We start from the raw sequence: 18,898 nt of genomic DNA on the forward strand, positions 1-18,898 counted from the left end.
ATTTAGCAGATCAAAGGGTATGGTTTTTGTTTTTTTTTTTTTTTACAGTTTTTGTGATGTCATGCTACTTTGGTTGAGCTTCTTTCAAAGGTGTTACTTTGTGGGTTGGAACCATTTCAGTGTTTAAATCTCTGCTGAACCAAAGTTTTAAGGCATGTTAACAGTCTCGAAAAAATGATACATTGGATCTATTCAAAAGAACTGAGCTTTCATTGGAAACAGGTGGAAGGATGGAAATGCATTAACTGTAAATCTTGAAGTCAGTTTATTAAGACACTGCTGTTTAGCTTAATTAGAGAGCTGTGTAACAGAGGTGGCATTTGAATGAAGTGTTGAAGGATAGGAATGACTTAAACTTGAGGATGTGTGTTGTTGTTTAGTCGTAAGTTGTGTCTGACTCTTTTGCAACCCCATGGACCATAACCTGCCAGGCTCCTCTGTCCATGAGATTTCCCAGGCAAGAATACTGGAGTGGGTTGCCATTTCCTTCTTCAGGGGATCTTCCTGACCCAGGGATCAAACCTGCATCTTCTTCATTGCAGGTGGATTCTTTACCGCTGAGCCACTGGGGAAGCCTGAGGATGGTGGGGATGGGTAAAAAGGTGGGTGAATGTAGAACTCTGGGGCATGTTTAGGCAATCTTGAGTCATACTATTTGGCCATAACATATGCTATTTAGAGTGCAGTAATGGTAGCTAGGATTAAAGAGTTAGTTAGGGGAACAAGTAAAATAAGAATATACCAGGTAGCTTGTGAAAAAATAATATTGGGAAAAAAGAAATGATGGTAATTGACTGTAATAGCTTGAAGACTATCAGCTGCCACTATTGCTTCTATAAATAACTCTTGCAGGAAAATTACTACTTTGTTAGTAATTCTGCTAGGGTCCTCATTTTAGCAGACCTGTGATTTTCTAGGAAAAGTAGGGTCAGTGTTTGTAGGGTTGTTGATATATAGGTAGGACTGATTCGTTTTCATAGTCTGTTCAGATAAGAGACTATGAGAGATACAGAAGACAATGGACTTGTAAAGTAGTTAGCCTCCAACTAATAAAAATAAATGGAAAAAAAAAACACAAACACCTGGAAAAAAAAAAAAAAGACAATGGACATTGAGAAGGTGGAGAGGAAAAAAAAATGAAGTAATGTTTGCTTCTTGGGCTCTTTCTAAGAAGTTTTTCATCTAAAGCTTCGGCAATAGTGGTGGCTTTTAGTTTTGGTTTTCTTCCAAGGACTGATAGAAGGCCCTAGTCTTATGTGTTCATGTTACTCTTACTAAACTCAGTTACTGGCAGGTTGGGCCCCCAGTTTAACTTCATTCATTACTCTCTCTGGATCTCTAGTACCAAGAGAAGACTCTGAGGGGCCATCTTTGTCATAACTGCAATTTGAAGATTTATGGTGCTTGGAGCAGTGAAAGGATCCAGGAGACTTGGGTTGCTTTAGTTGGGGGGGAGCCCCTCTTATGACCTGTGGGTTGAGGATACTGCTTTGTGTCACAGTGTAGAACTTGAGGTTTTGTGGCTTTTTGACCTTCTGATGAAGATTACTTACTCTTAGCATCAAGATTGTACTTCTTAACAGCTTTTAATTCTAAAGTTTTAAGAGACATCCACTCTCATGCAGTACGGGTAAAGAACACTGGATGGGAGGTCTGGAGGGGTTTCTAACCCCGTTTTGCCTTATACTCATTGGTGACTTACTATCTCTGAGCCAGTTTCCTTATCTGTAAAAGCCCTCTGAGGGTTGTCGTGAAGCTTAATGAAATAATATACAATGTGAAAATATTTTCAGTGAATTTCAGGTGGTATATATTTTTTTGTTTTTCTTTATTCAAGGTTTCTCATTCCATATCTTGCCAAGCGAGTAGGAAATATGCAGAAGTAATGTGTAAATAATTATGAAAAACTTGGGTTCATGAAATTGACCTTTTGAAGAGGAGTGCTTTTCACTTAAAAAGATATATAGGAAACTCTGTCCTTACTGCAAAATTCAGGGTTAAGAAAGTAGGGAAAGAAGAAAGTAGGGAAAACCACTAGGCCATTCAGACCACTAGACGTAAGTCAAATTCCTTATGATTATATAGTGGAGGTGATGAATAAATTTAAGGGATTAGATACGGGAGATAGAATGCCTGAAGAACTATGGACAGAGGTTCCTAACATTGTATAGGGAGCAGTGACCAAAATCATCACCAAGAAAAAGAAATGCAAGGCAAAGTGATTGTCTGAGGAGGCTTTACAAATAGCTGAGGAAAGTGAAAAGCAAGGGAGAAAGGTAAAGATATACCTAGCTGAATGCTGAATTCCAGAGAATAGCAAGGAGAGATAAGAAGCCCTTCTTCAATGAACAATGCAAAGAAGTAGAGGAAAACAACAGAATGGGAAAGACTGGAGAGTTCTTCAAGAAAATTTGAAATATCAAGGGAACATTTCATGCAAAGATGAGCACAATAAAGGACAGAAACAGTAAGGACCTACCAGAGGCAGAGGAGATTAAGAAGAAGTGATAAGAACACAGAAAAACTATACAAAAAGGTCTTAATGACCTGGATAACCACAATGGTGCCATCACTCACCTAGAGCCAGACATCGTGGAATGTGAAGTGGACTTTAGGAAGCATTACTATGAACAAAGTTAGTGGAGGTCATGGAATTCCAGCTGAGCTGTTTCAAATCCTGAAAGATCATGCTGTTAAAGTACTACACTCAGTATGTTAGTGACTTTGGAAAACTCAACAGTGGCCATAGGACTGGAAAAGGTCAATGTTAATTCCATCCCAAAGAAGGACAGTGCCAAAGAATATTCAAATTGCCCTCATTTTGAATGCTAGTAAGGTTATGTTCAAAATCCTTCAAGCGAGACTTCAGCAGTATGTGAACAGAGAAATTCCAGATGTACAAAATGGGCTTAGAAAAGGCAGAGGAGGGTCAGGATGGGGAACACATGTATACCCATGGCTGATCCATGTGAATGTATGGCAAAACCACCACAATATTGTAAAATAATTAGTGTCCAGTTAAAATAAAAAGAAAAAAAAGGGGCGGGGGCAGAGGAACCAGAGACCAAATTGCCAACATTTGGTGGATCATAGAGAAAGCAAGGGAATTCCAGAAAAACATCTACTTTGCTTCATTGACTGGGCTAAAGCTTTTGACTATGTGGATCACGACAAACAGTGGAAAATTCTTAAAGAGATGGGAATACCTGAACACGTTACCTATCTCCTGAGAATCCTGTATGTAGATCAAGAAGCAACAGTTGGAACCAAACATGAAACAAAGGACTGGTTCAAAATTGGGAAAGGAGTACAGCAAGGCAACAAATTGTCACCCTGCTTATTTAACTTCGACGCAGAGTACATTATGAGAAATGCCAGGCTGGATGAATCACAGCTGGAATCAAGATTGCCAGGAGAGAAATATCAACAACTTCAGATATGCAGGTGATACTACCCTAATGGCAGAAAGTGAAGAGGAAGTAAAGAGCCTTTTAATGAAGGTGATAGAGGAGAGTGAAAAAGCTGGCTTAAAACTCAACATTAAAAAAACTAAGATCATGGCATCCAGTCCCATCACTTCATGGCAAATAGAAGGGGAAAAGGTAGAAGAAGTGACAGATTTTATTTTCTTGGGCTTCAAAATTACTGTGGATGGTGACTGCAGTCATAAAATTAAAAGACACTTGCACCTTGGAAGGAAAGCTATGACAAACCTAGACAGCATATTAAAAACAAGAGACATCATCTTGCCAACAGAAGTCTGTATAGTCAAAACTATGGTTTTTCCAGGGGTCATGTTCAGATGTAAGAGTTGAACTGTAAAGATGGCTGAATGCCGAAGAATTGATGATTTCAAATTGTGGTGATGGAGAAGACCCTTGAGAGTTCCTGGGACTGCAGGGAGATCAGACCAGTCAATCCTAAAGGAAATCAACCCTGAATATTCACCGGAAGGACTGATGCTGAAGCTGAGGCTCCAGCACTTGGCCACCAGATTCGAAGAACTGACTCATTGGAAAAGACCCTGATGCTGAGAAAGATTGAAGGCAAAAGGAGAAGGGGAAGACAGAGGAAGAAATGGCTGGATGGCATCACCGACTTAGTGGACATGAATTTGACCAGCTCCAGGTGATAATGAAGGACAGGGAAGCCTGGTTTGCTGCAGTTCATGCTTTACTCACTTGTGGTAGTCTGGGTAGGGAAACCATGCTGAGTTTAGTTGGAAACTGAACCTAGTTGGAAACTGAACTTAGAGTCTTGGTAGAGTTTTCACTGTAAGGTAGTATTGGGTCATGAATTTCAAATACTTTTTCCTCCTAAGAGGAATTTTAGTAACCAGGAAGTGATGGTGGTTCTCCTTTTTCCTGTCAGTGAGTAATATAGCTATGCTAGTCCCTTTTGTAGGTGATGAGTCAGGACTCCTACAACTGTTTTGGCTTTGAGTTAAATTTTAAGTTTTGTTCATTTCAGTTTTCGAATACTGTGTTAATATTGTGGAACTATTTTAATAGATGTTTCTTTGGTTTAAAAGAACTACATGATCTATTAGTCTTCTAATATTCACCCTTAAATTGGAATATGTAAATAGGAAGAGTTTTTCTTTGTTTTTTAATTTTTTTATTAGCTATGCCGGGTCTTAGTAGTGGCTTGTGGGATCTGGTTCTCTGACCAGGAATTGAACCCAGGCCCCCTGCCTTGGGAGCATGGAGTCCTAACCACTGAACCACTAGGGGAATCCCGAGTTTTTATTTTAATCCTGTACTTTAATATTATTAAGACATGTAAGTTTGCAATATAGAAATTAGGAATAAGTTAGTATTATAAATCAAAGTTGAAAAGAATCTCTTACCAACTGGAGAGAAACGTGCTATTATGCATATTTTTTTACTATAATCTCTTTATTTTGAGATCATATGTGCTCAAAGTAGGAAATTTAGAAAGTAGATAAAAACATAAAAAATAGCAATCACCCATAGTCCAGCATTCTAGAAGTAACCTGAAAGTGAAAGTCTCTCAGTTGTGTCTGACTCTTTTTGACCCCTTGGGCTATACAGTCCATGGAATTCTCCAGGCCAGAATGCTGGAGTGGGTAGTCTTTCCTTTCTCCAGGGGATCTTCCCAAACCAGGAATTGAACCCAGGTCTCCCGCACTGCAGGTGGATTCTTTACTAGCTGAGCCATAAGGGGAGCCCAGAAGTAACTTAGTCATGTTTAATATGTTGTGTATTTCTTTCCATAATTGTTTCTGTGTTGAATTACTTAAAAATACATTGTAATTCACCTCAGTGTTCATAGCAGCACTATTTACAGTAGCCAAGACATGGAAGCAACCTAAATGTCTCTTGAGAAGTGAATGGACAAAGAAGATGTAGCATATATGCACAATGGAATAGTACTCAGCCATAAAAAGAATTAATTAATGCCATTTGCAGCAATATGGTCAGAAAACTTAGGATCATGGCATCGGATTCCATCACTTCATGGCAAGTAGATGGGGAAACAGTGGAAACAGTGACAGACTTGGGCTCTAAAATCACTGCAGATGGTGACTGCAGCCATGAAATTAAAAGATGTTTGCTCCTTGGAAGAAAAGTTATGACCAAGCTAGACAGCATATTAAAAAGCAGAGACATTACTTTGCCAGCAAAGGTCCGTCTAGTCAAAGCTATGGTTTTTCCAGTAGTTATGTATGGGTGTGAGAGTTGGACTATAAAGAAAGCTGAGTGCTGAAGAATTGATGCTTTTGAACTGTGGTGTTGGAGAAGACTCTTGAGAGTCCTTTGGACAGCAGGAGATCCAACCAGTCAATCCTACAGGAAATCAGTCCTGAATATTCATTGGAAAGACTGATGCTGAAGCTCCAATACTTTGGCCACCTGATGCAAAGAACTGACTCATTGGAAAAGACCCTGATGCTGGGAAAGATTGAAGGCAGGAGGAGAAGTGGATGCCAGAGGATGCGGTGGTTGGATGGCATCACTGACTTGATGGACGTGAGTTTGAACAAGCTCCGGGAGTTGGTGATGGAACAAGGAAGCCTGGCATGCTGCAGTATGGGGTCGCAAAGAGTCTGACACAACTGAGTGACTGAACTGAATTAACCTGCAGCAACATGGATAGATGTAGAGACAATCATACTAAGTAAAGTAAGTCAGACAGAGAAAGACAAATATCAAATATTATATATCATTTATATGTGGAATCTAAAAAACATCCAGATGAACTCATTTACAAAATAGAAATGGCCTCCTGGACATAGAAAACAAACTTATGGTCACCAAAGGGAAAAACGTGGGGGGAGGGATAAATAGGGAATTTGGGATGGATGCACACGGCGATACATAAAACAGATAAACAGCAAGAACACACTGTATAGCACAGGGCGTAGTATTCAGTGTCTTGTAGTAACCTATGATGGAAAGGAATCTGAAGAACACACACACACACATACACATACACACACATACATAAGCAGTCACTTTGGTGTGTACCTGAAGTGTAAATCAACTGTGTGTGCTTAGTCGCTCAGTCGTGTCCGACTCTCTGCGACCCCATGGACTGCAGCCCACCAGGCTCCCCTGTCCATGGGGATTCTCTAAGCGAGAATACTGGAGTATGTTGCCATGCTTACACTTCAATAAAAAATCAAGTAAGCAAACTATCATTTTTTGCAATTTATGGGAAAGTTATAGGTACTTAAGAACATCTGTTTCTTTGCTTTTATGTTATTTTTTCTGATTTAAATTTTTTATATGATTTTTCTTATCATATATCATTTTATTTTTTGAGATTGGTGGGACAGAAGTCACAAAATTAAATAAAATACCACTATCTTCAGGCTGTCTTAAGCTCTGTAGAGTCAGTTACCAAGTTTCATCTGAAGTGACATTCACAAGGCTTCTTGAGTGCTTTAACTGTGTCTCAGTTTCCTTTCTTATTTCTACATGATCATATCTAATTTTAGTATATGTGCTGCCGAAGTGAGCACTGCATGATCATATCTAATTAGGAAAACTATTAATCTTTATTACTCTCTGTATTTCTTCTCTTTGAGATTTGCAACATCTGAAATATTCTTTTTGTTATAGGAGTTTGTTGTGGTTTGACTCTTGAGTGAGACATGTGATGAATACTTTAACTTAAGGAAGTTGTTGGTTCCCAGATCCCTTTGAGAATCTGATACAAACTATGGATCCTTGCTCTAGCTTTGTCAATCTGTTTTATTTGAAATCTTGGCTTGCCTATTGCATATCTAATATTAATACCTTAGGTTGTCCTTTTACTTTATCTTGAAGTTATGCTTGTGACACTTTTCTGTGGTAGATCCAGTTTCCTGTATCTCATATATACATCTTTCTTGGTTAATTTAGTTTTGGCAGACAGTCTTTTAAATTTTCACAAAGCTTGCTGTTGTTTCTCTCTTTTTAAGCAACTTTATTGAGATATAATTTACATACCACGAAGTTAATATCCCCCCAATGTTGGCAACTACAAATCTACTTTCTGTCTTTGTAGATTTGCTTATTCTGGACATTTTGTTTAAATGGAATGTAATTTTTAAAATCTTTAAAATAAACTTTTTATTTTAGAATAGATTTAAACTCACAGGAAAGTTGTGAAGATAGTGCAGAAAGTTCCTGTATGTCTCACACGTAATTGCCACCTAATAGTAATATCATTACACTCATTTGTCACAATTAGTGAGCCAGTATTGACACGTTATTAATTAAAGTTTGGATCTGTTTTCATCCACTTTGCTAGATCTTTGAAGTGCACTTTCAAATTTGGGAATTCATGGCACTTCATTTCTGGAAGATTTTGTTGAATTATTTTTTTGATCTTGCCTTTTATTTTCTCTTTATGGGATTCTGTTATTTGGATATGAGACTTCCTGGACTGACTAGATACTTTAGTCATATTTTCTTAGTTTTTGCATAACTCTCCTTCTGTTCCAGTATTCCCATTCAGGATACCATATTATAAATAGTAGCTATGTTTGCTTAGGCTTCTTTTAGCTATAATCATTCAACTGGCTTATTTTCTTTTTGATGACTTCAGCAGTTTTTAAGAATATTGGTCAACTGTTTTGTAGAGTGTTCCTCAATTGGGATTTATGTGGTATTTTTCTACTTGATTAGGCTGGGATTATGGTGTTTTGAGAGGAAGATTACAGAGGTATGTATATCAGGAGTACACACATATTCTGAACATGACTTAGCATTGTTGACATTTATCTTGATATCCTGGTAGCATTTATCAGATTTTCCCAATGTTAATCGGGTTTGTCACATTTGGTAGTGTTTGTCAGATTTTTCCTGTGAGCAGCCCATACTTAAGGAGTGGGGAGTTATTTTCCACCTCTTTGAGAGCAGAGTATTTATTTACATAAATTATTTGGAATTTTTCTGCACATGAGATTTGTCTGTTCTCCCTCTATTTAATGATTTATTTATATTAGTATCACTCATCACTCATGGATATTGATTTTATTCCTTGGGTTATAATTCAACTTCTTTATTATTATTATTGGCTGTGCTGAGCAGCTTGCAGGATTCTAGTTCCCAGACCAGGGATCAAACCCTGGCCCTCAGCACTGAAAGCATGGTGTCCTAATTATTAGAGCACCAGGATATTGCCTCAGCTTATTTATTTTGTTGTTCAAATTATTCTAGTTTTGGCCCTTGGAAGATGGTTCAGTGAGCTCTTGTGTCTCATGTGCCTGAATCACTGTGGGACTTTTTTGAATACTTCCTTCCTTTTTGGCACTACAAGATGCTCCAGGCTCCTCCTATATATTTCCTGCTCAGTTAAAGAACCAGCTATTTCCCTAAGTAGCCTTAAGTTGTTTTATTGGAAAATAATATTAGAAACCAAGATCTCGGTATTAGTTGTGCTCTTGTTACTGAGGTACTCTTGGCTGTAAGCCTGATCAATAGTATTTTTGAAGCTTTTTTTTCTATGTAATTTTCTGTTTCCTCAGAGTTGCATTAATTGATCGATTGGGTGTGCTGTGCTTAGTCGCTCAGTCGTGTCCGACTCTTTGCCACCCATGGACTCTATAGCCTGCCAGGCTCCTCTGTCCAGGGGGATTCTCTGGGCAAGAATACTGGAGTGGGTTGCTATGCCCTCCTCCAGGGAATCTTCCCAACCGAGGGATCAAACCCAGGTCTTCTGCATTGCAAGTGGATTCTTTACCATCTGAGCCACCAGGGAAGCCCTTCATGTCTTTCTTTAATCGTAGTCTTTCCCCAAATGCCTCATGATCTCTGGCTATACATTCACATCTAAGAATAATGCACCAGGAAGCTGATTGGGAAGCTCTGTGTTCATAGGTGGGGTTTAATTACTGAGAGGTTAACTATAGAATTGATTTGGCTACATAGTTTTTTCTCTGGGCCACCAGTATCTCTGGGTCTTTTTTCTTGTGCTGGTCAGGTTCACGTAAAAGGCTCCTCAGATCTCCGCCTTGAAGTCATAATCCTTGCTGCCAGTTTTCTTGAGAGCCAAGGGTTTCTTGAAGAGAGGCCAAGGGAAGAGCTCTGGGGGTCTCAATGTTCAGTATGTAAAATTTCTATTTCCCTATTTTTATTTTTAAAAGTAATTTTATTTATTCGTTTATTTTTGGCTATGCTGGTTCGTTACTGCACAGGCTTTATCTGGTTGTGGAGAGCGGGGTTCTCTAGTTGCGGTGTTCGGGCTTCTCATTGTGGTGGCTTCTCTTGTTGCCAAGCATGGGCTCCAGGGCACGTGGGCTTCAGTCGTTGTGGCACGTGGGCTTCAGTCGTTGTGGCGCGTGGGCATTAGTCGTTGTGGCGCGTGGGCATTAGTTGTTGTGGCTCGTGGGCTTCAGTCGTTGTGGCGCGTGGGCTCAGTATTTGAAGCTTCCAGGCTCTGGAGCACAGGCTCAGGAGTTGACAGCGCACAGGTTTACTTGCCACGTGGCGTGTGGGATCTTCCCTGACCAGGGCTGAACCCATGTCTTCTGCACTAGCCGGCAGATTCTTTATATATATACTGTGAAATGATCATGTAAGTCTAGTTCATATCTATCACCAGACATAGTTACAAGTTTTCTTCCTTGTGATGAGAACTTTTACTCTCTTAACAGCTTTTAGATATATAGTATAGTACTGTTAACTATTGGAAGGACTGATGGCTGAAACTGAAGCTCCAATACTTTGGCTACCTGATGGGAAGAACTGACTTATTAGAAAAGACCTTGATGCTGGGAAAGATTGAAGGCAGGAGGAGAAGGGGACAACAGAGGATGAGATGGTGGGATGGCATCACCGACTCAATGGACATGAGTTTGAGCAAAACTCTGGGAGTTGGTGATGGATAGGGAGGCCTGGCGTGCTGCAGTCCATGGGGTCGCAAAAAGTCGGACACAATGGAGTGACTGAACTGAATTGTTAACTGTGGTTACCACACTGTGAATTACATCCCCAGAACTTAACTTAACTTATAACTGTAAGTGTGTAGCTTCTGACCACCATCACCCATTTTGCCCTCTCCACTCATTGTTTTGTTTACCCATTGTAAAGGATAAACTTTCCTTTTTCTTCTGCAATGGAGGAGCCAGGTGGAATGGGAAAGGTGTGGGGTGAGGTGGGGTGGGATGGGATGGGGTCCAGCTGGTTCTTTTCTTTTTTAATTGAGATATAATTCATGTAACATAAATGTGCCATTCTGAAGTGTAGACTTTAGTGGTTTTTAGTGTATTCACTGTGTTGTGCAACCATCACACTCTCTAGTTCCAGAACATTTCCATCATCCCCAAAAGAAACTACATAGCTATTAGCCGTCCGTCCCCTGGTATTACTTTTTGTTTCTATGAATGTGCCTATTCTGGACATTTCATATACATGAAATTGCACAACATGTGGCCTTTTGTGTCTGGCTTCTTTCACTTAGCATAACGTTTTCAAGGTTCATTTGTATTGCAGCATATAACAGTACTTCATTTATTTTTATAGCCAAATAATGTTCCATTGTGTAGTTATACAACGTTTTGTATTATCTGTTCATGAGTTGATGCCAGCTGGTTCTTAAATAGACTTTCAATTAGTCCTTCTGTTTTTAGCCCCATCTTAATCCCTACTTCCATAAGTACCTGATGCCACAAGTTCCTGAGCTTTTTGGAGATTATCTTCAATTTTTCATTCTGTAGGTTTATGCTTCCCCACCTCTGCTATTGTTTCAGTAGGATTTGGGGAAGAGAGAGGCAACAGAGGAATAACCAATGCTCACAATTTGAGAGGTAGGATTTCCATGCTTGGTCAGACCCAGTAGTCATTAAGTCATGGAATGATCGAGCTGGAAAAACCTGTACAGATCATCAACAAGTTCTCCACTTTTTTTTTTTTTTTAATCTTTCGGTTGAGGAAAGTAAGATCCACAAAACTTAGTAAATTGTTAAGGGTCGTACAACTGGTAGTCAAGGTAGGACCTTGACCCTCTCTCCTGCCTTCTACCCCAGTTTCTTACACTCAATTTAGACTGCTTATTTTAAAATTTGGTTTTGCGAGCATGGGAACTGTTGCTCAGATTTGTCCTCTGCTACTTCTTTCGTAGAGATTCTAGTCCAGTGGGTTTGCCTAAGCCTGGTCTTCTGGACAGCCCAGCTTTTAGAGAAAAGTGCCCCAGTGTATGCACATGTGTAGCCTCTGGGAGCCCTCACTCTGTTTAGAATAGTATGTGTATTTCCAGCTCACAGGACTGGGTTTGTTAGACTGGCCTGAAATACCATGAATTTGAGACCTTTTTACTTCCCCCACTAAACACCAGCAAATTACATATCTTAGTTCAATATGTTAGCTCAACAGATGTGTCCCCTGCAGGGTATTCAGCTGGGCTGAAAGGGAAGCAGTGTCTGCACCTGATGCCTTGCTACCTAAATTCTGTCTTATCTGTGGTTTGGAGCAGTCCTCTTTAGATAGGTTCTCAAATCTCAGTCTCTTGTTAAAATTGGGTATGTGAGAAGTTCAACCATTTTAAGAATACTACTTGCATGAGTTGGACTAGGTGTGGTGCCCTGATGATATCAAGTAGGAGGCAAAGCATCAATAAAGGTAGTGGCCATGTGTACAAATCTAAAGTTAGTCTGACAAAGAAAATACATTGAGAAAGAAAGTGAACAAATTTGCCTCAGGGGAACACATAGGGGTAACAGATGGTTTCTGTTGTTCTTTCTTTGAAAGCCTGGTAAACAGCTTTACTGGGTTAATAGTGCCTTAGAAGAGGCCTGTGGCTTGTCCAGATGGGGGGCAGCTCACTATCTACATTCTGGATATTTGTGAGTGTCTGTTTCCTGAGCACCACAGTCATCTGGTGATGGGGGGGCCAAAGTACAAGGCTGTGAATTTACCTCAACTTTGTGTGTATAAGAGGGAAGGAAGACAGTGATGTGAGCAGTGTAAGATGATTTTCTTTAGCTACCAGAACTCTGCTTGTTAGTCTGCGTTACTTTAAAGCTGTCGCTGTTTTAAAAGTGCTGATAGTAAGGAAGTAGTCATCTAAAAGTAATAACAAGTTAATTTAGTTAGAAATCTGCATTTCCTTCTCTTTCTACATTGTGCCCTGTTAGAGTTGACAGAAGGTGATCTCTGATTTTTGCACAAGTTCAGAAATTATCTAGAAGACAAGGAAAATTGAGATGCTGGGGCAGTAAGTGAATCGAAGATACAACAGTTGGTTTTCAACATGCACTAAAAACCTAAGAATAAGTTGGTAATAATAATACTATTCAGTTGGGCAATCAATTTCAGAAATGTTTGTAACAGGAAAAATATAGTGAAATCTTTTAATGCAGGAAAGAAATTGACTGTAGCATGAGTAGCACTGAATTGGTGACCAGCGTCACTGACATGATCAGCTCTAGGACATCCCAGGTTGTCACTGTGCAAAGGATAGCATAACCATCTGATTATATCCATTCCCAAGGGCTTCCCTGATGACTCAGCCGTTAAGAACCCACCTGCCAATGCAGGAGAATCAGGTTCAATCCCTGGGTCAGAAAGATCCCCTGGAGAAGGAAATTGCAACCCACTCCAGTATTCTTGCCTGGGAAATCCCATGGACAGAGGAGCCTGTGGGCGACTGAGCACGCTCACACGCATGCATGCATCCATTCCTAGGGAAAAAAATTTCATCACTCTTGCTGTAGATAATGTGAATTAGACCTTATAGGATTGGTGGTGGTGTGGTGAGGAGAGGCAGTTTATGTGACACTTCTGTCTTCAGCCTGGAGAGAGGGAGAACATTGCTGTCTTCAAAGAACTCTGTCCCAGGTATAGCTTTGAATGCTGACTTGTGTTGCCTGCAGCTTCTGCTTTAAAACCTTGGCGGGTTGTTTAAAACATTAAAACACTTTTTTAAAATTAAAATACACTTTTTAAATACATTAAACTTTGTATTTGAGGTAGTTGTAGAATCAATTATACTGCTGTAAGAAATAATACAGGGAGATTACCCAGTTTCCTTTACTCAATGGTAACATCTTGAAAAGCTGTAGTGTACTGTCACAACCAGTGTATTAACATTGATACATGTTGATATCAGGATATTAACATCCTGGTACAGTCAGGATACAGGATAGTTCCGTCACCACAAGAATTCTTGGAGTTGTGCTTTTATAGCCTCCCTCCACCCATCCCTGACTTCTGATCATTCATTTCTGTGATGAATGAATGAAAATCACTATCGATCTGTTCATTTCTATAATTTTGTCATTTCAAGAATGTTATATAAATGGAATCATACAGTGTATAACCTGTTCTCATTCTTGTAAGTGCAGGTCTGCAGCAGTGAATTCTCTCAGCTTTGTTTTACCTGAAATGTGTTAATTTTTGCCTTCATTTTTGAAGGATTTTTGTTTGTAAAATTCTAGGTTGACAAGGCTTTTTTTTTTCTTTTAGTATATGTAGAATGTTTTCCATGTCTTATAATCACTATTGTTTCTGATAAAAAGCAGTAGTAATTTCAATCATTTTTCTTCTTAATGTAATGTATTCTTTATCTTTGGCGCCATTCAAGATTTTCTCTTAAAAATTTTCTTTTTTCAAAAATTTTCTTTTTTCAAGAATTTGATTGCATATCATTTTCTTGGTATTTATCCTGCTTGGAATTCTTGACTGAGCTTCTTGACTCTGTAAATTTATATCTTTTACCAAATTTGGGAAATTTTTCTTCATTATTTCTTCAAATATTCTTTTTAACCTCATTTGCTCGTTCCTTTGGGGCTCCAATTATATGCATGTTAGACTTGCTGTCTCCCATATCTCTGGTTTCCTTCCCTTGGCCCCCCTTTTCTCTCTAATCTTTTTTCTTTCTGTTTTACAGTTTGGTTACTTTGTGGTTGATTTGTTTTTCAGTTCACGAACTCTTCTGCATCTCCATTCTACTTTTCCCATCCATTTAATTATAGTATCTATTTCTTTGCTGAGATTTACTGGCTTTTCATTCATTTGAACACCCCTCTTTTAAATCCTTGACTGCTAATCCAAACATTTGAATCAATGCAAAGTCAGTTTCTTTTTACTCTTCTCTTGAGAATGGGTCATGTTTCTTGTTTCTTTACATGCTAAACAATTTTAGATTGTGTCCTTGACATTGTGTATGGTGTGTTATGGAGACTCTGAATTCTGTCACTTTCCTCCAGAGAACATTGAATTTTGTTCGTTTCCCAGCAGTGAGCAGCAGCTTAAATCTCAGTTCAGTTCTTTGAGCCCTAATTTAGCTGTTTGGGGTCTGTCCCATGCACTTACGGTTCAGGGATCAGTCAGAGACTCGAGCAGCATTTATACAGTTAGTGGTGCCCCCTCTCTGGCTCTCCTTGGCATTTCCCTCCCTCACTTCTCAGCTGTTGTGGTTGCCTTTAAAGTCTGTTCTCTGGTTCTTTAAGCTAATAAGACTGGATTTTTATCTGAATTTTAGCCACCTCTCATGGCACAGACTCGGACCTGCCTAGCCAAAAGGGGACTCTTTTCCAGTGTTATCACCTTTTCCCCAGAGTTGACCCTCCATCTGCTTTCATAATTTGCCTATTTTTTGTTGTCTGTTACCTTTGGATGGGCTTCCATGGTGGCTTAGACTGTAGAGAATCTGCCTGTAGTGCAGGAGACCCGGATTTGATCCCTGGGTGGGACGATGTCCTGGAAAAGGGAATGGTAACCCACTCCAGTATTCTCACCTGGGAAATTGCATGGACAGAGGAGCCTGGTGGGCTATGGTCCATGGGGTTACAAAGAGTCAGACAAGACTGAGCTACTAACACACACACGCACACCTTTGGGTAGTTGTTTCTTATATTTTGTCTGGAGTTTGTAGTTTATCTGCAAGAGAGTTGGTGTCATAGGAGACTTTCTGCCATGGCTGGAAGTAGAACTTCCATCAAACTAGATATAAATTACTCTTTTGACAAAGTCAGGTTTTTTTTTTGTTTTTTTTTTTTTAGTTTCACCAATATGTATGTTATCCTCCCTATGTCCTCCAAGGGACCAGATATAAAAATATTCATAGCTTTTTTTTTTTAAACTTAGAATTTTACATAAAGCTCCTTTAGTGTATCCCAACTCTGACTACTGATAGTTTAGAAATTGAAATACTCATTTTATTTGGTGTATCTAATCCAAGATGTAGGTATAACAGATGTATTCTATAAATAGTTTCCCAGGAAGTAATGGTTACTTTCATTTTGCTTGAATCTAAGCTAACTCTATGATCTGCAGAAGTTAGGTGGTTCAGCATAAACCAGGTTGAGATTTAACTATATTGGGTCTTCCTCAGGTAGACCTACCTTTTCTTATCTGCTCTACCATTTAAAAACACAAACGTAATAAGTTTAATATAAATGTGGAGGTCTTGATGAACATTTTCTGATGACCTGAACTTCAGACAGAAGTTTTGAGGATATCTTCTATTTTAACTTGCTCACATGAAGCAATCAACATAGGCTTTTCATGGTAAGAATGGAGAAAATAATGTCCTAATTTGGGTCATTATCAACCTGGAAAGCAGTTATTTAGTAGTATGTGTATTTCATTTTAGACTGTGTGAAAACCTGCTCATGTAGGTTAACTTTTAAGTGGTCAAAATATTTTCTGCCCAAATTAGAAATATTTGGAGCTGTGGTTTTAACTTTTTTGTGTCATGAAATCCTTTGGGATCTGATAGAAATTGTGTTTTCTCCCCAGAAAAATGCAGACATCTTCCTACAAAAATTTGTAAAGCATTGCAGAGTTTAGGGGTTCCTTTGAAGCTTCTCAGCATCAGCATCCCTCATTCAGGGTTATTCAAATCAAGCTAGTACCAAGAGGCTAATAGCAATACAAATGTTGGTTTGTTTCTGGCTTGGCCAAAGCAGGACAAGTAAACAAAGAACCTATTAGAAGTCCTTGTAAGGCATGCAGGCTTTTAAAGAAAATCTGTTGTGATTTTATCTGAACTGTACTTTCCAGGGGGCAGATGCACAAAGATAGACTGATACCTAGTTGACTAATTTTTCAGTTGTTAGAAATGGGTTTTAGTTTTGATGTTCAGACCTGCTGACATTTGTGTTGGGCAAATAATTAGTTGTTGTTTATAGGACAATGGAACAGCTGTGGTTGTGATGTCATATTCCTGGTATTGTTTGAATTTCCAGAGGTCTAAATAACTGAGGATTTAAGGGACCTATGACACGTGTAGATTTGAGGAGGTAGGGCTATCTAGATGTTCCTGAGGCAATATGTGTGTGTTGCTTATTCTCTGAAAAACTCAGCCCTCAGTAAATGATGAATGATTAAGTTGTTTTTAATAAAAAAAATCTTAGTTTGTGATCTCCTTCCTCTTATTACTTTATGACACTTCATATGGTGTCTATAATGAACATGATTTGGTCTCAGGGCCCTCATACCTATTCTTTACACATCCTCTTTCCCCTTGCAGTGAAAATACTGTGCTCCTGCTACTCGTTCAGTCTAATACACAGCAGGACTTTTGTCTAAGAGGCACTGTCTGCTGTGCGTTTACTCAGAACCTGACTATTTAACAAGATTTCTTTACTCAACTTGTTTAAAGAAGAAGCAGGAGGTGGAAAGGTGGTGGTGGGGACAGAGGATCTGAAGACCACTTCTGTAATCATAGCTTTCCTCCTTCTCTTTGTCTACACTCCAGGTCAGCTCATCATGCTCACTTTTGGCTCCATTCTTCATCTCACTGCTTTGAAATTCTCCCCCTAAATAGTCCCCTGTCCCATCTTTTGAATGCTGTTTAGGTCTTAGGGGGTACCTCATAGCCATCTGAGGAAAATGTCTTTCTCTGAAGACTTTCATATAGGACATTGCTAACCACCCTGACTCCTGTGTATGTTCAGATGTTTTGTGGTTTTTACTGAGGGGATTTTTTAGCCTACTAAGAAAGAAATGAGAAAACTGACAATTAAAAGTAAAGAAGCTTATGAGGAGGAAATAGTTTATCTTCTCTCAGAATTGGATACAGTTTAAAAATACGTTCTGAGAATGTCAGAATGTAGACAAGATCTTTTGTCAGCTGCTTGCAGTTTAATTACTTTGTACAGTGAGTGCAGGCTTGCATGGTGGGCTCTTTGCACTCTGCAGGTGTTAGTGAAAGCTCTGAGACTTGCTTGACATAGCTGTAGGGCTTTGTTGCCTTGCTTCCAATATCACCAGCTGCCTGCTGATTTTGCAAATTTTCTTCAGTGAAGATTACCAAATGTATTTTGAGAAATGAAACTTGCTAGATATGAGTTTCAGAAAAATCAGTTTGGAAGATGGGATTGGATGTGAGAGAAATTGAAATTGTAGAACTTGCTTTATTAACAGAAAGAAGGTGGGGCCTTCTCAGAAGTTGAAAATTATGAATAAGTGGGCTTATGATGACAGTGATAGACAGAACCTGACAGAAAATGGAAGTGGAGGTTTTAATTATAAAAGCAGTAACTTTCTGACTGGAATGATTATTAGTTTCTGGAACAGGTGCCTTAGAATTAATATAAACTTTTTTTCCCCCAGAAGCTTTCAAGACGCCTCTAGGCTGATTTAAAGTGAAGGACTATCTGACTTTAGGTTCATCCCAATCTTGTGTTGGTGAGAACTGCATCTTCCTTAATAATCACCAGCCTCCGGGGGTTCTAAGCCAACTTAGAAAAATGTTAGTTGGAGCAGAATTTATTCTGTCAGCTAGAGCACATGAACAGGATCCTGTGCAAGTGTGCTCTGAATGGATAGACCACATAAGCTGGAGCCTCCCACCTAATAACCTCCCTGCAAAATTGTTATTCGTGTATGTTCTTTTTCCTATAGAATGTTTCATATACGTTTGATGGAATGGTTCTTGAGGATAGGTGGTTCATCTCTATCCTCCACAGTACCTAAGGCCCTTGTTTAACACGATTACTCAGTAAATAGATATGCAATTCAATTGAATTGTCCTTGGTCATGTTTCCCACATATTTTTCCATGATTCCTAGTAAATTTGTTATGTTTGAAATATTTAGGTTCTTTTAACTTGTCCCCTTCTCCCTCATTCCTTGGGAAAAACAGTATTTGGTGGTATACTTTCAGAGAAAGCACTAGTGGCTTTATAGTACTTTAACATCTGTTGAGCTCTTTATCCCATTATACTATATTGTAATGTTTTTCAAACTGTGAATCGTGGCCATTAATAGGTCTGCAGGTAGCATTTTGGTTTTAAATGATATAGAGTAGAAATTATGAAAAGACATCTCATGTAGTAAGGGTAAGTATTTTTTGGGTGAAATTTTTGTTTTAAGTGAATTTATGTATACATATCATGTATGTGTTTATTGCTTCATGATGTAAACTTTGTTTCATACTGGAGTCATGGTCAAAAAAGTTTGAATAACATTGCTTTATTGTAATCCTGTGTTATTTTATTT

General features: G+C 38.9%; 1 protein-coding gene across 2 annotated transcripts in view; it reads left to right on the forward strand.

Moving 5' to 3' along the window:
- DENND5A (DENN domain containing 5A) overlaps positions 1-18,898 on the forward strand; it is a 92,775-nt gene that overhangs the window by 22,763 nt on the left and 51,114 nt on the right. The gene's annotated exons all lie outside the window — the stretch shown is intronic.

This window comes from Cervus elaphus, chromosome 1, assembly GCF_910594005.1.
Source record: "Cervus elaphus chromosome 1, mCerEla1.1, whole genome shotgun sequence".
Classification (NCBI taxonomy): domain Eukaryota; kingdom Metazoa; phylum Chordata; class Mammalia; order Artiodactyla; family Cervidae; genus Cervus; species Cervus elaphus.